A 25,845-nucleotide genomic window follows, 5' to 3' on the forward strand; every position below is an offset into this window, starting at 1 on the left:
TGGCCTTAGCAAGGGTGTAATGTGTGATGTAGGAGGAGAACAGAGGCCAGCGGTGTGTTGCTTGAGTTCATGTCTTTTTATTTACCGGACACATCATGGCCGCTGGCTGAGGCAACTTTGGCAGCGTGAAGTTATAACATGCCTTATCAACTAGTGCGATCTGGTGGGAAACCAGCAGAAAGGAAGCTTTTAGCTGCCCCCATATAAAATGTACCTTTGTTGCTCGCGCTGTACATCCCCTCTAGTGTGGTGAATGCTGGCCAGGACCCAGAGGACAAGCCCTGCAGTCGTAAGCCACAGGGTGAGGTGAGCTGTGAGTTGGGTGACACAGAAGCCATGGGGCAGCGGTGTGTGCCTGGCCCACTTGGAGAGGGTGACAAAGATCTGTACATGCCGGTCGAGGGCACGCCTACCCCCCCACATGGAATGGTCCGATGGGGCAGTGCAACGTCCCTCTCAATGTTCGTAGAGTCATTCCTGAATTGTATGTTTGACATGTTATACATTCTATCGTTAGCACAACCCGGGCACAAACCAATTTTCTTGTATATCTGCTTCTATGTGTTGCTTTGCAGTGTGCACGGGAAAGTGTAACTACTGGAATGCTATCTCTAATAATTCCACCGGTATTACTACCTTTCCTGTACAATATTCTCGCCAGAGGAGGTCAGTGGATGACTGGGTACACCCTCTTTTAGCCCATAGTTCCTCAGGTGGACCCGGTTTTGTAAACCAATTATTTGTGATATTGGCATTGAGTTGTAACCCTCACCTTTCTCTTCTTCCGCATTTCCTTTTATTATGATTTCCCCTTGCACCTCCTTTTCTAAGTGGGCTGCTTCTTTGGTGGCGGCATCCGCTGCTGCGTTTCCCAAAGAGATTATGTCATTATTGTTCATGTGGGCCTGGCATTTAACCAAAGCCACCGTTGTTGGTTCTGTCAATGCTTCTATTAGCTCCTTTAGGAGCTCAGCATGCTGTACTGGGGACCCATCTGCCCTCCTGAACCCTCTTCTTCCCCATCATGGCAACCGTTGTTGTGGTCATGTAGGCTGAATCCGTGTATATTGTTACTGCACACCCTTTTTCTGTGTGTAAAGCTTCAATTAGTGCCACTAGTTCTGCTGCCTGGGCTGAAAAGTGCATGGGTAGTCGCGTTTTCACTATTACTTCATACTCCCCATCCTCCAATCGTACCACTGCTGCCCCTACGTGCTTCTCTCCTATGTCTGGGCAGACTGATGCTGACCCATCTACAAAATACACCTGCCCTCCTTCTAGGGCATATTCATTTGCTTTGGGCATGTCATCATCTTCCCCTTTGTACGTGGCACAGTCATGGTTTTGCATATCTTCTATAGTGAATGCCTCTGTAAGAAATGTTACTAGCTTCATTGTTTTGCATCGCACAGTGTGTATGTTGGAACTAGATAAGATTATCTCATATGCTGTGGCTCTCTGTGTTGTCAGTGTGGATTTTGATCTTTCGAGGATGGCAAACAATGAATGTTCAACGAACAACGTCACTGAGCATCCCATTACAATTTTGGCGCTTTTCTCAATCGCGAACCCAGCGGCTGCAAGAGCCTGTTCGCATGCAAAGTTTCCCTGCATTACTGCGTCAAATGTTCCGCTGTAGTATGCTAAAGGCTTGTGCCCTAGTGACGTTTTTTGTGTCAGTACTGCTGTCATCAGCATTCCATCACAGTGCGAGAACAGGTAGAACTCACGGTCATAATCAGGGGTTGCTAGAACGGGTGCTGTTGAAATCAAATCTTTAAGTGTTTCAAAAGCTGTACTCATTTCTGGGGTCAAAGTTAATGTGGTGTTTTCTCGTTGTGCTTCTTTTAATGCATGCAATAGGGGTTTTGTGTATGCTGCGTAGTCCAGTAACCATGCTCGGCAATAATTGCACATGCCCAGAAATGTTTGCATTTGTTTTACTGTACTGGGCTTACTCACTGCATGCACTGCTGCTGCTCTGTCCGGTATTATTCTCTTACCATCTTTTGATATTAATTGTCCTAAATACAACACTTCAGTTAGACAGTACGGAAATTTCTGCTTGTCTACTATGTACCCCTTGTGGAATAGCAAGGTGAGCAATATTATTGAGTCATTCCTACACTCTTCCTCGTTCTCTCCACAAATTAGTAGATCATCTACGTACTGAATGATGCTGCTTTTTGTGTCAATGTTTCCAAGGTCTTCATGTAGTATTCTGTTAAAGATACTTGGGCTTTCACAGTATTCCTGGGGCAACTGGCAATGCTAGTTATCTTTTTCCCCCCAAGGTAAATGCTGTTAGGTATTGTGATTCTCGGTCCAGTGGTACCGAGAAAAACACATTTTTCAAATCTACCACTGTGAAACAAGTTGCTGACTTTGGGATGCTACACAAAATGGATGCAGGATTTGGGACAAGTGGAAATTCCTTTTGTATGACGTCATTAAGAGGTCTTAAGTCATGTATCATCCTCCAAGCCCCGCCCTTTGCTTTTTTAATCGGAAAATGCAAGTATTACAGGATGAATTTGATGGCACAACAATCCCTTGTTCTAGTATGGTGTGTATTGTCTCGTTTATCCTTTCCTCAGCTTTTCTTGACAATGGGTATTGTTTTACCTGCGGAAATATCACTCCTGGCTTCCGCTTAATCTTTACTGGGATCACTTCCTGCAGGAGTCACACGTCATGGGGCCCTGTGGTCCACAGTATGGATGGTATCTGTTGCATATCTTGGTCGAAGAATGCTGGAGGTGCACTGACAATGGCCATGAGGGAGGTTGTCACTTGTCTATGTTGGATCATTATTTCACACGAGATGGAAATCTCCATGATTATTCATCAGTGACATTGTCAGTGAACCGCTCCTCATCTGAGATATCACTTAGTGCTACATTGGAGTCTATGCACAGCACGGTCCGCCACTCACACCCATGTATGTCCAGGTACTTGCACACCATGCACATGTTTGGAAATTATGGACCCGGGCACCACCTCTGGGGCTGTCACAGGTCTAAGTAAAAATTCTGATGGTACTCACCACTCTTGGCGTGTTATTTTGGGAACTACTCTCGCTAACACCTGTATCCCTTGCACAAACATGTCTGGGTCAATGGGCACCCCATGGACTGTTCATTCATTGGCTTGTGTGTATAAGTAACATGGCCCTCATGGCGCATATTCCCGGTGTTGAACACACCATTCCTCTTTCCGTAAAGTGTATCTTATCATTCAGGCATGGATGGCCACTCACAGCCTCTGCCTGAATGATGATAAGACAGAGTTGATTATTCTGGGTACACAAGCCAACATTAACAAATTGGGCCCAGACTACGCAGCTTTCAGCATAGATGGAAATGTTATCAATGTCTCGAGGGAAGTAAAAACACTTGGCTTTTACCTTGATTCTACCATGTCCTTCACCAAACAGGTCAACTCCTTAGCCTCCACTACTGCTTACACCTGTAAATTGATAAGAGCAGGAAAGCCCTTCCTATCCAATACTAGTTGTCTGATCCTGGCGAGAGCCTTAATACTTTCCCGACTCGACTATTGTAATGCCCTCTATAGTGGTGCCAACAAAGCCAGTACCCAAAGACTCCAAACTTTACAAAACAATGCTCTCAGGGCTGCACTTGGCATAAAGAAGAGGGAGCACATCTCTTCCATTAGGCGACAACACAAATGGCTTTCTACTGACAACAAAATCCATCTTAAAATGATCTCCTTGACACATAAGGCTCTCAACAATGCTGCACATAGCTACCTGACGGATAAAATAAAAAGGAAGACATCCAGTAGTCCCATGAGACTTGCCAATTCTAACTGCCTGGTAGTATCAAGATTTAGACTTGCCAAAATCGTTGGCACTAGCTTCCCTGTGAGAGCTGCTAACTTGTGGAAGGCTTTGCCACCCAACCTAAGAGTAGACCAACCTTTCTCACGCTTCAGAAGGAACTTCATTAAACACATTAATCCCAACAATGCCTAGACATCTGTAAATGACACCCCTGCACGTCTAGCCCCACTCTATGTACATAGTTGCTATAAGCGACCACCACTATGTCTATAATTGTTAATATGGGATGTATATACATTATATTGTTTCTCCTGGTTATCTCTATAAATAGACTGTAAGTATGTAATTTGTATTCTCATGTAATATTGTAATATTGTAATCGTATTTATGTAACATTGCAAGTTTTGCATATACTTTTTGCTGCGCCCGGTAACCTTTGGGTCTGGAGCGCATCGCATTATAAATAAATAAACAAACAAACAAACAAACAAACAACAAACGTAAAGGAGATGGTCATATTGAGCTTGCTGAGGAGGTCCCTCCCCAGTAAATTTATGGGTGAATCTTCATAGTACATTAGGGCGCTCGTACCATTTTCCCCCCCACTGTTACGTCCAACCGCTGTGTGTATGGAACCTCGACCACCGTCCCAGAAAACCTGTGCGTCTCCATTTTCCAGTCCGAGAGCGGAAACCGGCCTTCTTTTAGACACGATTTTTCCGCTCCCCAGTCCACCTTAGGGATGAACTGCTTGTTTCCTATCTCTGCCCCCGCCAGTGGTTCCTCGTCTGCTCTGAGGGTCGGTGATAGTACTGGACATGCAAGTGTTCTCTGTGGGCTGTCCTATGCTGGGTATCTTGATGCCTCATGGTGGTTAAAAACTTTATCTCCCACCACTGCTACTCCTCCAAACGGTGCTGGTGCGCCATTTGCTATGGTGACGAATGGGTTACTGCGGGCCTGCACCAAGTGATTCTGCTGTGGTAATCGCTGCTGTGTGCTCTGTGGTGATGTTCTTCGCTCGTATGTGTACCGGGGGTCTATTTGTTCTTCGCGCCTATATCCACCCATGGGCAGGCCTTAGGGGCTATCTTATCTGGGTGGGGGGGGGGGGTATACGGCTGTTCATTTTTATAAGGTGCCATGGGATGGCTGCGACATTCTTCTGAAAAATTGCCCCATCTAACACAGTTCCAACACACTCATTGCCCTCCTCCTCTTGGCACCTGACCTCCATACCCCCTCTCAGCCCTCTGTACCCACCTCATACTCCTCTTGCAGCACTTCCTTGCCATTGTGGCCCTCCATATTGATCCTCGCCAGCCCATTGTTCTTGTCTGTTTGCTGCCCAGTTTGCCGCCATTCGTGCCTGTATTGCTATTGGCCCCTCCTCCCTGTCGCCCTTCGGTTCTGTGGGGAGGGCAGCAGCTACTGCTGCGACCTTCACTAATTTCGTTTGTACTAACTTTGCTTCGTCTGCAAATCTTTTCTGCACCCTCTCCTTTTCCCTTTCTTTGATCCTCCTACAGGGGTGCACTATGATGCTCTGTATTTCTAGCCAGCATTTGGCGTCTTTTCCCAGCAATTGTATCAAGTGCCTTCTGCACTTCCTTCGGGAGGCCCCTCTTTATTATGAAGTAAAAAAGGGAGGTGGACTGATCCTAAGCCGTGCCTGTCTCTGCCCTCCACATATCTTGCACCTGAAGAATGTAAGTTGCAGCATCTTCGTCCACCCCCATGGTGCACGGCATTACTGAGTGCAAATCGGGAGTGTCTGGGAATGTACTGCTCAGTGCGTCCCATACCCGGGTTCTCACAGTAAAAAGGATGCTCCATCATTGCGGTCACAATCCAGTGTGACCCCAGGGAACCCTGCTTTCGCCCACACCCTGTTAGCCTGATCACCCACCGTAGATACCAACAAACCTTTAACGTCACCAATTGATAGGGGGACCCCGGCGGGTATTTTTCTCAAATGCGTATATCCATTTACTCGCTACCCTCTGTAAGGACGTGCTCTGTTCACATATCCCTCTGAGCCGTGTTAGTTCTGCTTGCGTCATTGTTACTGTGTCTCCAAGTCCTGTGTTAGCTGTTCTATATTTACATACTGTTTGTATGACCCTTTTGGGTCGTAAGGGGGTGGGGCTGTTGCTGATGACTTGGGGGGTGTACTTGGCTTTGGCACATACATGGGGTCACTATATCCCTCTGCAGGTTTCGTCAGCATTGGGTATATCATTGTAGGCTTTGTTATCTTTTCCTTGCTCTCCACCCCCTCCCTCACTGTTGTTCGTTGCCCGGGGTGACAAACCTTGGCCCTTTTTCTTGCTTGGGGGTATTTCTTTGAATAACCTCCACATTGGTTAAGTATATTGCTACAATGTCTAGTACTGATTTATCAAACGACCGACCTTCAGGCCATACCTGGCGCATACCTTCCCCTTTCATTCCTGTACGCCACTGTTCATGGCACTTTTTAATTTTTCATAATACACCGGTAAACTCTGGCATATATGCATCATTGGCGTTTCTGCCCCCATCGTGCCTTGATTATGACCTATGGGGTCTGCATGCGAGTATGGACAATCTAAGACCAATTACAACCACTTTCTTAAGAACCAATAACTTTTCAAAACGTTTATAGCAATGCTGTTCACAAAATATTTTTTCTTAGGCCTTCAAATACCACATTTTGTGATTTTCAAAACCAAAGTAAAACAGGACATTGGCCACTTGACATATAATGCACAGGTTAACATACACAACATGAATCATGCAACTTTGAACAAAACATGATACATGAACATTAAAACATAGACCCTGCCTGCTTACATTCCCCTATTCCCCCTTCCCTTAATTCACCCAAAATCTTACCCCTTTCCTGGCCCTCCCTCTAAAAGACAAGAAAGGAAGAGAAAAGAAAAAGCGTTTCTAAAACTATTCAGAGTCTTCTCCTTACACAAGACTCCTACTTTGTTTACTTTTTCACCATTTAAATCCTGTACTAGTGGAGATAGTACTATGCAGCGCCGCCTTCTACCCCCTCACAGAGCTAGGTTCCTGTACCTCTGTTCACCTCTTAACCTCCTATAAAATCCTAATGGCCATGTATAAGAGAAAAGTCATTAGAGAAAAAAGTCCCCTTGCCTCTACCCCACCAGATATCACCAGAACACCTCAATCTTACTCTCTTCCCGTTTCCCCCACCTTCTTTTCAAATCTCTCTCAATTGATACTCACGTGTCTGTATTGATCTGAGAGCCTCCGGACCCGGTCTGTCAAGGTGCTGCCCCACACTCAATGGCCACACCCGACTCCAGCGAGTGGTACGGCCAGGTATTTGCAAAGCCGGGACCCATGGATCCTTCTGTCCTAATGTGCGCACTTCTAAGGGTACCAGTTGCCGTAGGTGGGAAACCTTGACGGGGGTGCCCTGGATCTCGCCGCTGTGGCCGGGATACGTCTCATACCAAAAGAACAAAAGAACGCTATCGCGTTGGGATCACCAAATGAAAGCTTGCATTCCCCATATTTACAATAAAATAACCAAACAAGAGACATTAATGGACACACCCCAGTAGGAAATGAGACCAGGACCAATTGAGAGTGAAATAAAAGTCTTTATATAAAGTTAAAATGGGGCACGCAGAGGACTCTGCTACTCCGAGAGCGCTCTGCCCAAACAACAGAAAATACACATTACATTACAAAAACACGTCATCTATGACGTGTGCTATAGGGGATACAGTAAGTAGTGATCATTGGGCAAAAGAGGACTGGACAATACACTTTTTGGAGGGATGTTGCTCCAGGATTGGTCAGCTCCAGACTTGTAACTTCTTGAAGCACATAGGTCAGCTTGGCTCATCTGGGAGGGGTGCGGGGTCAGGCGATGTCTGTGTCGTCGTATTTCTTTCTGTCTAACTCTTTGCCCTTTTGGCCACATACATTTTAGTATTATACATACATTTCAATACACAATATATATATCATCCGAGCGTTTGACCTGAGCCACCAAGAGTGAGGGTACATTGGCCCAGGTGTCTTATCTAACACATTATTTCAAAAACACATTAATCGAGCATCTCTTTGAATCTAAAGCGGGTGTTTTACTCTTTGTTAGTACAAGAAGAATATATGGCTACATGGGATTAGTGATATGGGGGTGAACTCGAGTGGCATATTGGCAAGGGGCTTGCAACCTGTTAAATCAAAGAGGTGTGGGGTTAGGGGGCTTGTGGTCTATATTTCTTTAGAATGGGTCTGCTAGTGCAGAGGCAGGTTTCTGGGGACGGATGTTTTTTTCTAGGACCAGGCTCTGCCCCGGTCACACACAGGGCAATGATGTCAAAGGAAGAGGAGAGATACAGTGTTTTAGCTCGCTACACTTCGCGCCCAAGCTTCCGTGAGAAAAGGACAGCCGTGGAGATGGTAGAGGGGACGAGGTGGGGGGTTGGCATGCTGGCAGTGCGTGGAGAATGAAGAGGAGAGGTGCAGGCTTGCATTCAGCGTTTACATGCGGCCTAGTAGAAAATGGAGTCGATAGTTAACACAAAATGGAGACAGCTCATAGGCCATGCACAGTTATGGGTCCTTCAAAGGCAACCTCACACCCTGGCCAGAGGTACGCTGTCAACCGTGGAATGGGCATATCGTGTGCGTCATTGGGAATGAAGGGGGGCCTGGGAGACCTTTCCTCCCTTACACTACTCACTCATCTGGTAAGCGTGTTTGGAACCCCCCAGTACTATTTAGTTAGAATAGAGCTGATTTACAGCATTAGTAAATGTAAAGGTTTTCACTCCCGAATAACATGGCGAGACACGGCGGGATGCATCACCCGCTCGCGACACAGCACCTTGTTACATCTCCCGGCAGTAACACACTTCTTTCTTTGCCTCATTTGGTATATAGACCATAGTGGCACTATTCCTAGGACGCGGTTGGTGTGCCTTATTCCAGCTACGGATTGAGGGTACACACACTTACCAAGAGGAGAGGTTCTCTTGACCTTTTAAAATAATTAACGCACAGATACCCATGAGTCTTAAGTTTATCTGATTGTGGACATTAATATTGCATATATAGCATAATAACTTTTTGATGCCTATGTTGCCTTGACTAGATACCCGTGAGAAAGCTACAGCTAGCCATCCAGCGATACTCCTCCCCTGCCGGTTTCCTCCATGTGGCAGCTGAGTAGCACTTTGGACTGTACTATATCCAACATTAGTTCAACATCACTGATGTGATTTCACTTTACTTTTTGATAATAAGATATTCTATATGAATTCTTATACTTCACCCTATTCTTTCTGTATGCAAGGTTGATAAACCACAGAAACACACAGAAAAACCATACAGGTCAGTGTAACTCAATTTTTTATGCATCTACTAGATGAGTGTGTTGGTACAATAATACATTTGACTAAGCGTATTCACCTGTTGTATTTACAGGTGTATGTTGTAAATGTAAACATTCGGAACATTAAGCCTCAAAGGCCCTGAAGATGGATACTAAATCCGAAACATGTTGGCCATAGTTGTTACCTTACAACACTTTGAGCTTTTGGACATTGTTAATTATATCTGACTTGCACTTGATGTATAATATAAATGTAGTTAATATAAATGTCGTTATAGCACAGATTTTATTGTTAATGCCGACCAAAAGACAGGCCCTCAGTGAAGGAACAGGGATACCTAATTGTGTTGAATTACTATACATCTCCATTTGATTTGTATAAAAACCTTTTGCCTTGAATATTGCATTTTGTCAATTGTTTGACCATCAGGTCATAAACCTGTAAATTGAGGGTGAATTAATCAACCCAATAACATTAAACTTCACTGGCTAGAAATGTTTACTCTTATAATTCTTGCAAGTTTTATATTTATCACAGTATGCTTATGGTGTAGGGCTTTTCTACATCAAAAAATCTTACAGACTTTGGTCTGCCAAGAGTGCAAATAGGCTTCCCTGTTGGCAACAAGGGGCTTTGTTTGTGTGGATAGTAGTTTTATGGTCTCTAGTGGCCATACCCTATTGCACCGAAGTCTTAAATACAATCTCTTATACATAGGGATACTTGCTGAGATAGGGTCATCACTTGAACCCGAGTGAAACTCCATAGAACATGGCTTGTGCCCCTGTTCCTCCCTCTTTTTTTCAAGCTCGAGTGTGCCGCCTTGTCCCGTGCTAAAAACGTGGGGGCGGGAGCCCAGCGTCCTGAATATCCGGACATATCATTTCTTGAACACTTCTTTTTTTATGCATTGTTTCCCACACTATTTGTATCTAGAGGTAAGGATTGGCAATAGCTTAATTAGTTTAGGCCCTTTAATTTTGACGAGACACCACTAGGGCTGCGTTTTTATTATTTGATGGTTGTAGCTTGCTCCCATCTTTAGATTTAGGATTAGATAGGTGTTTTTCAAACCCATTTGAAGTTCAATAGACGCCCTTGGACTGTGGTCACTTGGGTCCGTTTTACTGGTGATACCATGCCTTCCTTTAACCATATTCAGATTTAAAAGCACACCTAATGTGGCAGTATGAACCAAAAAGAGCCCAGAGAGGTAGGCGGGAGGGTCGCATGTGAATCCATGAAAGATACCAATGCTGGAGAACAGGAGTTACAGGTAAGAAACTTGTTCCTTCTCCAGCTTTGGATCTTCCATGGATTCACATGCTCATGAGTACGATTATGTAGCAGTACATATACCACAACCAAACAGAGGTGGTACAGTTCTCAACAGAAGCAAAGGAAACTCACCCCCGGAACACTAACCTCCGGCAGGATGTGAAGCACTGCTTGGCCGACATGGGACTCCTCCCTGGAATCCCTGTCAACACAGTAGAATTTCGTGAAGGTGCAGGAAGACCTCCACGTAGCAGCCCTGCAGATGTTGTGCAGGGGAACACCAGACAGGAACGCGGTTGTAGAAGCCACGGCTCTGGTGGAATGCAGGGGTCTGTTCGCCAGCCGATGACAATACGAGATGCAACCAGATAGTCACATGGAAATGGAAGCCTCTGGCAGGGCTCTCCCTTGTTCAATAGGTCCAAATGTTACAAAAAGTTGAAAAGTCTTGCGAAAGTCCTTTGTGTGTGTGACATAAAACTTTAAAGCACAGGCAACGTCCAGTGAATGCAATGCCGTCTCCGTCGGAGAGGTGGGAGAGCCAAAAAACACTGCTAGGGCCAGCGGCTCGTTCATGTGAAAAGTCAAAGGGCACATTCGGCACACATTAGGGATGAGTGTACAGCACCATCTGGGATTGATAGAAAGTCAAATACGGCGGCTTGAAGGAGAGAGCTTGCAACTCCCCAACACTTCTGGCAGAAGTAATAGCCACCAGGAAAACAGTCTTCCATGAGAGAAACCTTAGAGGGACTCTGTGTAGAGGCTCAAAGGGCGGGCCCATGAGCTTGGAGAGCTCCCACGCTGATGCTGGTACCTTTACTGGAGGGAATGTCTGGAACAGACCCTTGAGGAACTCCTTAACCACTCTATGAGACCACAGGGAAGGTGTCACAGATGTGAGGGTATAACGAGAGATAGCCGCAAGCTGGACCTTTATGGATGTGTGTCTCAACTCTGCCTTTGCCAACGATATAAGATATGGTAGTATTTGATTAGTCTTGATTCAAAGAGAGTCTAGCCAGTGTGAATGACACCATATAGTGAAACATTTTCACTTGTGTTTGTAGCAGGGGAGGGTGGAAGGAGCGTTAGCCATGTCTAGAATATTCCTACAGTCCAACGGCAATGTGAAGTGGCCACATTCTAGGGCTGCAGAAGCCAAGCCATCAACTTCAGGGACGATGGGTCGAGGTGCAGAACGAACCCTCTGCCTCTGGAGAACAGGTCCGAAAGAGGAGGCAGTCTGATGCAAGGTGTGTATGGGAGGCATGGTATCACAAGTATCACACTGACACAAGAGGTACAATTTCAAAACTTTTATTCAGTTTTCAGGGTTTCTAAAAACTCCTGCTTTGCCCTCTAGCTATGATGGGAGTAGTCTCTACCATCAAATAATAAACAAAACACAATCCTAGTCAGACTCTGTCAATTCGAATTGGTCTATACTAACAAAACACAATGCCTGCCCTATCTCTTATACAAAAAGAATATAAAGGGGAATGTGTATGCAAACGAAAATCAATGTTATAGCATAAAGGATCAAAAAGGCTGAGTCAGCTCTCGTCCGCATGCTGAAAAGCACGGAATAAGGCTGCCCAATAGACAGGATAACACGCTCTGGATCAAGTTCTCAAAACAAAGGCAGTCCAAAACGTGGATCGAGGCCCGTCTGGCCTTCCACGTTAAGGGCACTTTTCCAGCGTTCAAAAAGTTATTTCACAGTTCAACAAAAAGTTCACAGTTCCACAAAAAGGTCACATAGGTCTCCCTCCGTCGGCCTCGGACCTCTCAAACAAAGTTCACATAGGTCTCCCTCTGTCAAGCTCGGAAACACAGCACTTGCAGGGATTCCCTTCCCCAAGCTTACTTCACATTCTTTAGGTGTTCCCTTCCCCTAACTTTTCACAATTACGATCTTCCTCAGTCGGGCTCAGACCTTTTTCTGATGTCGAAGTCTTTTGAATGGGCAATGTTTTTACTATAGGCCTCCGCACTTTGACTTTCCCTTCAGCTCAGACTCTTGTGTTATTTGTCCCAGTGTCTCTTGGTCTAGGTAGTTCAGTATCATAAGCACAAAGGTTCAACAGGCAGATGGGGAGCAGGTGCAAGTGTATCTAGGTCACCTGGCCTAAGCCCCGCCCACCTGGTGCCTTCCTTCCTGCCTGTCGCTCTTTTTCACCACTTAGCAAGCCCTGCCCAACTGGTCCCTTCCTGCTTGGCGCTCTTTTTCACCACTTAGCAACCCCCGCCCACCTGGTGCCTTCCTGCTCTTTTTCACCACTTAGCAAGCCTTCCTGCTTGCCGCTCGGTTTCCCTACTTAAGGAGCCCTCCAGCTTCTTTTCCTTTGCAGATGGGGAGCAGGTACAAGTGGATCTAGGTCGCCTGGCATAAGCCCCGCCCACCTGGTGCCTTCCTGCCTGCTGCTCTTTTTCACCACTTAGCAAGCCCCACCCACCTGGTGCCTTCCTTCACCATCACCGTCTTGTGGCCAATGCTGGATTTGATTTTTATGGACTTCATTCATTCACGGTGCGTCACTCTTTCTCAACTCTCATGCTGGACTTCCTTTGCATCTTGTACTCATGGTGGCCCTGAATCATGCTATTCCCATCTTCATCTTGTATCCTGGCTTTCAACATTATGTGTTACTACTGACTTCTGCAATTGTATTCGCTCTCCACTCTTGCTTCTCCACTCTTTTTGACTGCTTACTCTCTGTTCTCTCCTCCTTTCCCTTCTCCCTTTCCCTATCTCCTCCCCTTATTTTCTTCTATGCACTTACTCTATCAGAATTGTCTCTGGACCAAATATGATAGCAACCTCGTCTGTTTCCTCCACCCTCCCATTACTGTTTTTTTCCTCCCCACCACCCCTCCAGCACTATCTGAAATGTCGTCAGGCCTAGTATGATAGTCGCTTGTTTTGTTCCTCCCCTCCCTTTCTGCACCCCTCTCCCTCACCTTTTGTTTTTCTCCGGCTCTACCAGAAATGTCGTCAGGCCTAGTATGGTAGTCGCCTGTCTGTTTCCATTTCCTTCCCACTCTCCCCCTCCCTTCCTTATCTATGTCTTAGCTCTTGCACTATCTGAAGTGTCGTCAGGCCGAGTACGATAGTTAATTTCACATCCTTACTGTTCATGGCCTGTAAGAATGTGGTTGTATTTTCCCTTGTTCCCTCCCTTGCCTTGAAGCGCTTCGAAACACATTGTGTATTGGTGCTATATAAATAAACTATCATATCATATCATAACATTCACCTTTTCACTTCCCTTTTTGTCGGGATATTCTTGATCATTATGCAATTTAGAGTTCATTCACTTTGTTGCCTTATAACAACCTCTCACCTTTTGCAGAGACTTTCGAGTGGGCTACTTTCTTTCGCCGGACCACTCCGCTAGTCAGTATCACTGGCTTCACAGTTATCAGTAAATTAAAGTTCACCACACGTCTGTCTTCCTTTGCGGTTCACCCAAACGCGTGCAACCTTCAATTGTGAGATATACTGTTGCAACTTCAATCTTTCTTTAACACACACCAGCCTTTCATGTTGCTCGCCAACTCACCGGCTTTGTGCTTTCTTTTTGTGTCTTTGCGGTTTTAATTCACAAGTCAAGGTTAATACCCCAGGCTTGGCCTCGCCTCCCCAACTCTGTTGTTCACCCAGGATAGTCACTGGCACCCTTGAAACACGATGCAGTCTTCTTGTCTGGGATTTGGCCTTCTCTGGGGATCTTTAATGGCTCTTCGGAGGCAACGAACTCCTGCGGGGATCTCCTGGATTTCTCCACCCCTTGCTCTCATCCCTCTATAGGCCGCTCTGCTCCAGTAGGTTTGCCTACGCCCCGAGAGTTCTGCTCCTTCTCGTGTTCTACCTTGCTCAGAGTGTGCCTCTATTTTCTGCCTTTTATCCGTGTTGGGAGAGCTAATGGGTATCAGATGTATGTGTTTAAAGTCAAGTGCCTGACTTTGCTTGACCTGATAAGCGGGACATGTCCAATGAGATATGTAAGGGTTAGTCTCAGTCGCCCTCTTCCTTTTCCCAGTGTTTGTGCAGAGGGGGGTGAGTTGGAAACATTGGAGAATCCCATTAAATAGGATCGTCATGGGTACGGGAAAGGGGGGGAATACCGCATCCCACCATCGGTTGTCTCACCCCCACTACTAGAAGACCCAGGTGATCCTCCCGCATTGGTCCACTCCCAAGGTCTTGATCTAAAGGCGATGGCCGTGCCCTGGCTACCTGAGAGAGATTCCCGGGGACTAGTAGGTGAGACACCCTTTGGTTTCTCACAGGTGCTACCAACAGATGTTGAAGGTCGGAATACCAAATTTTCCGTGGCCACACCGGAGCAATGATGATCATCTTACATTGGCTCTGAGTGCATTGATTACTCGTCGAAGAAGTGGGATCAGAGGGAATGCGTAGACGGAGTCTGATCGACAGGTCTGCTAAGCCTGTCAGAGGCATGACTCCGGACAGAGGCCTCATCAGAGGTACTAGCACCCTCTTCCAGCCATGCCACCAGCTTTCTATGGTGATCCTTCTGAGTCCTGGTGGAGAAGGCTTGGCAAATGGAAATGTTGTCCACATCGTAGACTCGGTGCAGGAAATGGATGCATTTCCCATGTTGATCGTCCACAAAAATGTTCTTGAGACGACACTTAGTGCAGGGTCTCAAAAGGCTTTTCTTGCTAGCGTTCACCATGCCTGGTGAAAAGGCCTGAAAATGAAGAAGAGCACCTCTCATAGAAGATCGACAGATGTTAGTAGATCATCTGAAGTTCAGATCTTCACTGGCAACGGATCCCCGCTACCAGCGGTCAAAGCAGTGACTGATGATGTAGATAAAGATTCGAAATTTTGAGGAGCGAATCATCAAGGACTCCCAACACAAAAACGTGCAATAAAAATCTGAAGATGGCCACCAGGGGTGGAGCTAAGGAGCATCACTGTCATTGGCTCGGGCAGTATGATCCAAAGTGACAGCAATAGGCTATAAAAATGCCAAGCAGTTTCTAAGTTTAAAGAAAAACTGCTTTATTATTACTGAGGATCCCCGGCCTAACGACGGGGAATATTCACCAGCATGTGAATCCATGAAAGATCCAGTGCTGGAGAAGAGAGTCTATATACCGTGAAGAAGAGGGCGGCTAAGGGGGAAACTGGAATGCAGTAGCGTTGCAATCAACCATCGCTGAGGTACTGAGAACACACCAGAAGCTTCATTAAGAAACAAATATTCATAGATTCACACCAGTTGCCAGAGGCATTCCAAGAACACAGAGAAAGATGTTAGCCCTGAAAGTCCATTGTCTCAGGTCTCAGGCTGAACGTTGCGGAATGGACCAGTGAGTCGAAACATGTCTGGGGCTCTTTGTGACCTCATCTCATGCAGAGGGGCCTGGCCCTGATCGTTGAGCTGCTGCTATTGGAGACAGGGCCAAGACTGATTTACATGTGGGCTCCTGGGTTTGTCCACCCCTTGCTCTCATCCCTCTATAGGCCGCTCTGCTCCAGTAGGTTTGCCTACGCCCGAGAGTTCTGCTCCTTCTCGTGTTCTACCTTGCTCAGAGTGTGTCTCTATGTTCTGCCTTTTATCCGTGTTGGGAGAGCTAACCGTATCATATGTATGTGTTTAAAGTCAAGTGCCTGACTTTGCTTGACCGGATAAGCGGGATATGTCCAATGAGATATGTAAGGGTTAGTCTCAGTCGCCCTCTTCCTCTGCCCAGTGTTTGTGCAGAAGGGGGGGTGAGTTGGAAACATTGGAGAATCCCATTAAATAGGATAAATTAACAGCTAAAAAAACGATGGACTGGAAAGCCATCATGAGTGATATAAAACTGGTTTAAGAAGCATTGTTTCAAAACTTTGTGCAGATTCTAATAAGAACAAAAATAATTCCTCAAATATGTTTTTAACTAAACATAACAAAAAACACGTCAATACAATCTGCAGCGTGGGCAAAGAATTGTAACCAAGATGAACAAAAAAAAGAAAAAAATAGACTCTATGTTTACTGGAAATCTGCCTGCAAGATTTGCAATATGTTTTTGGTTAGGCTCTCAAATGCAAACCTTCCATGGTGGTGGGGTGTGCCTTAAGGTCGGTAGTGAAACCCTTTGCAGCCCGTCCAAGATGCTTCTGTGCTGAAAGTTCAGAGCTGGCTCCCAAGGGACAGAGCTGGGCAGGGATAAAAGACCCCCTCCAGCAGAGAAGCTCCCAAGGGACAGTGCTGGGCAGGGGATAGAAGACCCCCTCCAGCAGAGCGCAAGGATCCGAGGCTTCTGTGCTGAAAGTTCAGAGCTGGCCCCCAAGGGACAGAGCTGGCAGGGGATAAAATACCCCCTCCAGCAGAGAGCAAGGATCAGAGGCTTCTGTGCTGAAAGTTCAGAGCTGGCTCCCAAGGGACAGAGCTGGGCAGGGGATAAAAGACCCCCTCCAGCAGAGAGCAAGGATCAGAGGCTTCTGTGCTGAAAGTTCAGAGCTGCCTCCCAAGGGACAGTGCTGGGCAGGGGATAGAAGACCCCCTCCAGCAGAGCGCAAGGATCCGAGGCTTCTGTGCTGAAAGTTCAGAGCTGGCTCCCAAGGGACAGTGCTGGTCATGGGATAAAAGACCCCCTCCAGCAGAGAAGCTCCCAAGGGACAGTGCTGGAAATGGGATAAAAGACCTCTCCAGCAGAGAGCAAGGATCAGAGGCTTCTGTGCTGAAAGTTCAGAGCTGCCTCCCAAGGGACAGTGCTGGGCAGGGGATAGAAGACCCCCTCCAGCAGAGCGCAAGGATCCGAGGCTTCTGTGCTGAAAGTTCAGAGCTGGCTCCCAAGGGACAGAGCTGGCAGGGGATAAAATACCCCCTCCAGCAGAGAAGCTCCCAAGGGACAGTGCTGGAAATGGGATAAAAGACCTCTCCAGCAGAGAGCAAGGATCAGAGGCTTCTGTGCTGAAAGTTCAGAGCTGCCTCCCAAGGGACAGTGCTGGGCAGGGGATAGAAGACCCCCTCAAGCAGAACGCAAGGATCCGAGGCTTCTGTGCTGAAAGTTCAGAGCTGGCTCCCAAGGGACAGAGCTGGCAGGGGATAAAATACCCCCTCCAGCAGAGAGCAAGGATCAGAGGCTTCTGTGCTGAAAGTTCAGAGCTGGCTCCCAAGGGACAGACCTGGGCAGGGGATAAAAGACCCCCTCCAGCAGAGAGCAAGGATCAGAGGCTTCTGTGCTGAAAGTTCAGAGCTGGCTCCCAAGGGACAGAGCTGGGCAGGGATAAAAGAACCTCTCCAGCAGAGAGCAAGGATCAGAGGCTTCTGTGCTGAAAGTTCAGAGCTAGCTCCCAAGGGACAGAGCTGGCAGGGGATAAAATACCCCCTCCAGCAGAGAGCAAGGATCAGAGGCTTCTGTGCTGAAAGTTCAGAGCTGGCTCCCAAGGGACAGAGCTCGGCAGGGGATAAAAGACCCCCTCCAGCAGAGAGCAAGGATCAGAGGCTTCTGTGCTGAAAGTTCAGAGCTGGCTCCCAAGGGACAGAGCTGGGCAGGGATAAAAGAACCTCTCCAGCAGAGAGCAAGGATCAGAGGCTTCTGTGCTGAAAGTTCAGAGCTAGCTCCCAAGGGACAGAGCTGGGCAGGGGATAAAAGACCCCCTCCAGCAAAGAGCAAGGATCCGAGCCTTCTGTGCTGAAAGTTCAGAGCTAGTTCTTAAGGGACAGAGCTGGGCAGGGATAAAAGACCCCCTCCAGCAGAGAGCAAGGATCAGAGGCTTCTGTGCTGAAAGTTCAGAGCTAGCTCCCAAGGGACAGAGCTGGGCAGGGGATAAAAGACCCCCTCCAGCAAAGAGCAAGGATCCGAGCCTTCTGTGCTGAAAGTTCAGAGCTAGTTCTTAAGGGACAGAGCTGGGCAGGGATAAAAGACCCCCTCCAGCAGAGAGCAAGGATCAGAGGCTTCTGTGCTGAAAGCTCAGAGCTAGCTCCCAAGGGACAGAGCTGGGCAGGGGATAAAAGACCCCCTCCAGCAGAGAGCAAGGATCAGAGGCTTCTGTGCTGAAAGCTCAGAGCTGGCTCCCAAGGGACAGAGCTGGGCAGGGGATAAAAGACCCCCTCCAGCAGAGAGCAAGGACCCGAGGCTTCTGTGCTGAAAGTTCAGAGCTGGCTCCCAAGGGACAGAGCTGGGCAGGGGATAAAAGACCCCCTCCAGCAGAGCTCAAGGATGAGAGGCTTCTATGTAGAAGGAGGAACAGATTGTGGCAGGAAATGTCAGGCAGGAGATAGCAATATGTGGATTAAGGGCACCAGGGAGATTGGGAAAAACTGCTCTGCTGTCTGTCAGGAGTCGGGCTCAATTAGCAGCCAATCTGGGCCACTGAAGACACGTTGGCAGCGTCCAGGTCTCTGCCCAGGAGCTGCCGAGGGTCCACTTTAGAGAAAACGTGGAGGCTCACGTGCATGTGAAAAAACTAGAGATGGACATTTAAACACATAAAGAGTTTAAATAGGATTTGAAAAATAGGCATTTCTTCTGGATCTGGAACATATAGCGAGTGCACTCCTTTCTTTGCATTTCTGTTCATATTTGCTGGGTCTGTAGCACCCTGCCTCGCAAACTTGACTGCAAAGAAGTCTCCTCTATTATGAAAAGATGTCTTCCATTGTGGCCAAATACCTCCTGGATGCTGGCACCAGTCTGCCGCCATTTTGGATGCCCCATGAATTTTGGCAATGAAATTGCACACGTGCTACGCAACCAGATTTTAAATTCAAGTACCTTCTAGCCACCAAACCATGATACATTCCTGTGGCTCCTACTGACGTCCCGTGCTGCATTGCTTCCAGGAGCTAGGCTGTCCTGAACAGTGATTGGCAGCATTCGCTCTGTAACATGAACTGCAAGCGAGTGGTGAGATGGTTGGAGAAAGGATGGGCAGCGAAGGTGCTCCTGCAGAAAGGGGACAGCCAGGATTCAAGAAGAAGGTCTGAACGGTGGTCACCACGAGCCAGTAACGTGGAGGGGACGGTGCAAGAGGTGGTTAAGGATGGGGAGGGAGGGAGGTCACAATGGAGCAGAGGCCTTTGCAGGTGCGGAAGTGAAGACTTGAGGTGGGGGGGCAGAATCAATAGGCCACCTATAGACACCCAATGTAGGCCTGGGCTGCTCATTCCCTTCCCTTGCGGCGAGTCATCCCGCCACGTGCTGCACCTTCTGGGGGTGGCCGAGGTGGCCGGCCGGTGTATATGAACTTGACATATTCACGCTTTGTTTTAATGAGGGAGCAGATCTCTGTGCGGGGAGGGTGGGGGGGGCGATGAATGAGGTTGAACCAGGGTTTCGAGACTGCGCCCAGTTATTAGCTCATTCTGAAGTCTGAGTTGACTTGGTATCCCTACAGGGTGCCAGTGCAGTAGAGCCAGAACCCATTTCCTAAGCTGTGCAGGGGGCGGAGGAGGGTGTGACCATTAGTTCTCGGAGTAAAGGGCGCCTCATATGGTTTAGTCTTGGTTAATTACGAGTATTGTGCAGATTTGGTATAAAGCATATAAAGAGTGGGCCCGAGGTCGTCTTTGATCTCGTACTCATTATACTTGCTATGCGGCTTCCCACAGTGGACCTGAGGTCGTCTTGGATTCTCGTACTCATTATACTTGCTATGCGGCTTCCCACAGTGGACCTGAGGTCGTCTTGGATTCTCGTACTCATTATACTTGCTATGCGGCTTCCCACAGTGGACCTGAGGTCGTCTTGGATTCTCGTACTCATTATACTTGCTATGCGGCTTCCCACAGTGGACCTGAGGTCGTCTTGGATTCTCGTACTCATTATACTTGCTATGCGGCTTCCCACAGTGGACCTGAGGTCGTCTTGGATTCTCGTACTCATTATACTTGCTATGCGGCTTCCCACAGTGGACCTGAGGTCGTCTTGGATTCTCGTACTCGTTATACTTGCTATGCGGCTTCCCACAGTGGACCTGAGGTCGTCTTGGATTCTCGTACTCGTTATACTTGCTATGCGGCTTCCCACAGTGGACCTGAGGTCGTCTTGGATTCTCGTACTCATTATACTTGCTATGCGGCTTCCCACAGTGGACCTGAGGTCGTCTTGGATTCTCGTACTCATTATACTTGCTATGCGGCTTCCCACAGTGGACCTGAGGTCGTCTTGGATTCTCGTACTCATTATACTTGCTATGCGGCTTCCCACAGTGGACCTGAGGTCGTCTTGGATTCTCGTACTCATTATACTTGCTATGCGGCTTCCCACAGTGGACCTGAGGTCGTCTTGGATTCTCGTACTCATTATACTTGCTATGCGGCTTCCCACAGTGGACCTGAGGTCGTCTTGGATTCTCGTACTCGTTATACTTGCTATGCGGCTTCCCACAGTGGACCTGAGGTCGTCTTGGATTCTCGTACTCATTATACTTGCTATGCGGCTTCCCACAGTGGACCTGAGGTCGTCTTGGATTCTCGTACTCATTATACTTGCTATGCGGCTTCCCACAGTGGACCTGAGGTCGTCTTGGATTCTCGTACTCATTATACTTGCTATGCGGCTTCCCACAGTGGACCTGAGGTCGTCTTGGGTTCTCGTACTCATTATACTTGCTATGCGGCTTCCCACTGTGAGTCATTAGTCACTCCAAGACCCCACCACTGCTTCCGGCGGCAGAACTCTAATTGCAGTGCTGTCAATTCCCTTATCTTGGAACCTAGAAAGAACCATTTTCAAAATGTCTTTCAATCTTGTCAGATGAATGTGGGGGGGGACATACCAATGCCAGTCACCAAGGGATGTGTTTTGAGGCTGGTTTACTTAAATCACCCCAAAAGTTCTGGTTCTCCAATAAAACACTGTTTATGCCCAAAGGCTCTCGGTCTCTTGCCAGAGCACACTCAGCCTGCCGTCCAGGGTATGTCTCTCACAAGCTGTCGCTTCACTCAGTCCAGACAGCCTGGCCACCAGCCCTCTCCATTAACTCACCCAAGAGACAATCCATCTACAGGTGGAAACCGCTGAGCTCTTGGGTTTGGAGTCCACCCACCTGGGAAGACTTTGCCCCATCTAGATTGTGCCCTAAACCCGGCCTACCCTCCTCCCTGCCACACCACATGCTGGTTTCTCTATCGTCTGTGGGATCTACCCCTCCAGATCGGGGACTCTCCTCTGACCCAGGACCATCCTTCCTGGGTTCCTCTCCCTCTCTAGTATAGCAGTTATTCACTCCACTTTAGTCTCCACTCCTTCTGTCCCCTGGTATTGCTCCAACTCTCCTCCACCAACGTTCTCTCGCTGTTTAACTTCCCTCACTATGTCCAATAAGTTCCCAACAGCCGGCTCTTGATCTTTCCCAAGCCACGGCAATACAATTCCATGCTCCTCCTTCTGATGTCCCCCAACCATCTCAAGCAATCCTCCAGGTCTCCGCCAAGAACTCTCCTCCAGGTCCGTCTCTGCGCCTCTTCTTCCGCCCACTCACCAACTCTATCCAAGCGCTGTCCTTCCTCTGCTCCACCAAGGCTTCCTTCCCCTTTCTGACTCTGGTACCACTACTCACCTACTTCATTCTCAACTCATGATCCTCTTCCCTCCGCCCTAATTCCCCCCAATATATCCTCCTCTTCCCTATCGTACCTGCCTCTTCAAGCTCTTTCTATCCTCGGCTCCCGTGCTCTCCTCCGTCAAGCACGCTATTGTGATACCAATCTTCAAAAAACCTTCTTTAGACCTCACTCCATGTTTTAACCCCCACCCTATTTGTCTCCTAAGTTTCCATTCCAGATTATTGGAAACGATGGTCTGTTCTCAAGTCTCCAATCCTGATCCCTCACCTGCAATAGGGTTTTCAGCCCTCAGCTCTTCCCTAAATCTCCAACTTTATCCCTCTGTTTCTCAACCTCTCACCCTGGCTCTTTAACCAATACCTGCCAACTCTCACCCACTGCATTGTCATTTTCTGATCAGATTTCCAGTGCTACGCTGACGACCCTCAACTCATCTTCAGGCTTCCCTCGGCCACCTCTTCTCCCTCTCTCATCGCCGACTGCTTAGCTGCCATTCAGGAGTGGTGTGCCGCCAACGATCTTTGCCTGAATGCCAGCAAGACTGAAATCCTCCTCATCAGCAAACCTACACCCTCCTTTCCTGTCACTCTCTGGCTGACCTCCCTTGGCCCTCCTCCTACCCCCATCTGCGAGGCCAAGAACCTCGGGGTAATCTTTGAATCCACGCTTTCCTTCACTGCCCACATCTCTGATGTCTCTAAAAAGTCAAACTTCCTACTTCACCTCCTCAGAGGTATTCTGTCTTTCCTCTCCTTCCCCCAGAAGCTCACTGTCTCTCGGGCCCTGGTTCTCTCAAGGTTGGACTACTGCCACAGCCTCTTTCTAAATCTACCTACTTCTAGTCTCCTCCCTTTGCAACCTATCCAGAACAGGACTGCAAGACTTCTCCTTGTCCTCAAGCCCTGGGATCATATCTCTCCAGCCCTGAAATGTCTTCACTGGCTCCCAGTGGCTCCAAGGGTTACATTCAAGACCCTTTGCATTGTCCACAAGGCTTTCTGGGGCCTGGGTCCAAAATAGCTTCAGCTGTCCCTCCGTAAATACCTTCCCTCCCGAGCCCTTTGCTCCTCCACCTCTAACTCCCTCAGGGTCTGTCATTGTTCTAAGAAATGAGCTGGGGTTAGATCTCTGTCTTCAGCTGGGGCCTTCTTCTGGAACAGCCTCCCGGCCACTCTGAAACTTGAGGAGAACCATCTTTGGTTCCAGAAGCACCTCAAGACCTTCCTCTTTGCTTCTGCCTTCTCTCCTCCTCTCCCCTGTTGATCTGTTCTGGCTCGGCACCGTGCAACCGGTCTCCCTCTGTCTTTAGGGCCCAGGTACCTGCTCACCCAGCCACCCACCCGCACTGCCTCTGGCAATTCCTTGCACTGGGGTCTGTATCTGTAACCCTACAGCTCCCCCTTTCTTTGTCTGCACTAATTCAGACACACCCTGTCTGTTGCCTTATTCCTAGAACTTGTCACTTGCTTGCTGCACTACCACTGTTTGTTGCTTTTTGTTATTTCTTTATTCACGTTTTATTTCCTTATTTTTATTTTTGCTTAGCACTTTCCACCTTTTTACCCTTGCACTTTCCCCTCTCACTCTCCCATGCACTTGCGCGTTCTCAATGTCACTGGGCCTAGTAAGATCGTTGTTTTCGTTCTCCCCTGTTCCCCTCCCTTGCCTCGTCGCGCTCTGAAACACTTGTGTATGAGCGCAATACGAATAAAATATCAATATCTCCACTCTGCCCGATACAACAAACACTTATGGTAAAACAGACTGAGGAAGAGGACAAAAGACCCCCATTTTACCATATTGCAAAAGAAATAACTCCTGTCCTTTCCATATGACAAAGGAGACCTTTGCCCTGGTCTGTATTAGAAAATAAAAAAGGGCAGGTCAGAATGTCTTACAATGAAAATCAGTCCTCCGACATAGGCCTACTCTAACCTAAGTCTGTCCCTACCACTAACCAAATAAAGCAATAACACAAATTCTATCAGAAGAAACCTGTGAAGAGATTTCTTCTCCCTCATGTAGGACCTTGGCTGGTTTCTGAACCCTGCCCAATTGCCTCTCAGGTGCAGTGGTCCAAGTGCGCGGGAGCAGTGCACCTCTACTTTTTTATATTAAGTTTGACTGTTCCTATACTTTTATTTGAAAGAGAAACTGTTCTGGAATGGTTTTGTTTTTAAAATAAAAGTGTAGGAAGAAGTTAAATCTTGCACTTCAGTGCACTGCACTGAACGTTCCCTTAAATGGAAGGTGCATTTGTTTGGGGTTTTGCATTGTGCGTGGCGATGGGGTTTGTTGAGAGGGGGGACAGGCCAGCAGGGAACATAGTTCCACTACTTCTTTTCATACACTTAGACCACTGCTCAGGTGTCTTTCGAGCTCACAGTTCAAAAAAGTTACTTCAGTAAACAATGTCTTTTTTACTCAGCTTCTTCCAAGCCACATAGTTGAGTTCACAGTTCCATGCTTCAACTGTGTACTTTTCTCCCCATCTTGGCCTTTGCTTCCTGATGCTCCAGCATATGTTATTGGGATTCTCACCCCCAGGTATCATCTGTCTTCTTGTGATTTAGTATTTCTCACCTGCTCTTGGGGCCTCAGGTCCTCTACCCCAACTTGGGGTATTTTCTCTCACCTCGAGTTGGAGTTCTTTTCCTCTTCCCCCAGTTTGGGGGTTACTTCTCTCTTCCACTGACTTGGGGCTCTTTCTCTTGCACCCCGGCTTGCAACTCTTTTGCCCTTCCCCCTTCTTGGGGCCCTTTCTCGCTCGCACGGGCTTAGGGTTCTTTCTCTCACCTCAGCTTGGGGTTCTTCCTCCATTACCCGTAATTAGGGTTCTTTCTCTTTTCCCCCTGCTATGGGGTATTCCCATTTCCTTCATTTAATCCCTGTAAAAACAAGCTTCTCTTCTTTCCTGCATCCTCTCGTTCTCCCTTGGACCAGTTATCTGGTGTACCTTTTCCCTCCTTCACTTCTCCCATTTTCTTCTTCTGCCCGTAATCTTGAGGTCATCTTCGACCCATCCTTCTCTGCACACATGTCTGCCACTGCGAGTACTTACTGCTTCTATTTGTACAATATTCGCAGTGCATGTCCCTTTCTTCCTTTCTTTCATACAACTAAACTTATGATCTTTTCCCTCCTCTTGTTGCGCTTTGGCCATTGTCCAGCTTTCCTGGTTAGTCTTCCTGCCTCTCATCTATCTCCCCTCTGCTCCATTTTCAACTCAGACATTCGTCCTACCTTTCCCTGATCTCCCCGTTCTTTCATTGCTGCTTCTTTCCGCTCTTCCTCTGTTGACAAACATCTTATTTTTCACTTTCTTTGCATTGTATATAAAAGCATTCATGGCTTATCTCCATCTTACCCCGCTTCTCTCTCCTCGCCTTCTCGCTCTCTTCCCTCCCAATATCTTCACCTTCTCACTGTTCCTAAACCTCCCTGTGCCCACTGTCGCTTCCGCTCTTTTCCCTACTTGCACCCAATCTTTCAAACTCTCCTCTGTTCTCTGCCCATGATGCCACCGCTCCTACTATCTTTCATACACTCTTAATAAACCCCATACTTTCCTATCTGCCTAGTAAGGAATTTCCGTTTGCTTCTGTTCTTACCTCTCGATTACCGTCCTAGTTTGTTGTACCGTTTCCATTGAATCGCTGTGCAGAAGCCGAAGCACTCTAGAAATTTCAATAAAATACAAACAAATGTACACACTGGTCTGTGTGGTCTGGCTTTGTATAGTGTCTCACTTGCACCTGTATTGGGGGTGCGTGGTCTTCTTGGTTGTGATCTGCTAGTCTCTGCCTCCTCCTCTTCGAGTTTGCTTAGCGATACAGAGGCCTTAAGA

This window comes from Ambystoma mexicanum, chromosome 14 (genome assembly GCF_040938575.1).
Source record: "Ambystoma mexicanum isolate Mex_15411 chromosome 14, UKY_AmexF1_1, whole genome shotgun sequence".
NCBI classification, from domain to species: domain Eukaryota; kingdom Metazoa; phylum Chordata; class Amphibia; order Caudata; family Ambystomatidae; genus Ambystoma; species Ambystoma mexicanum.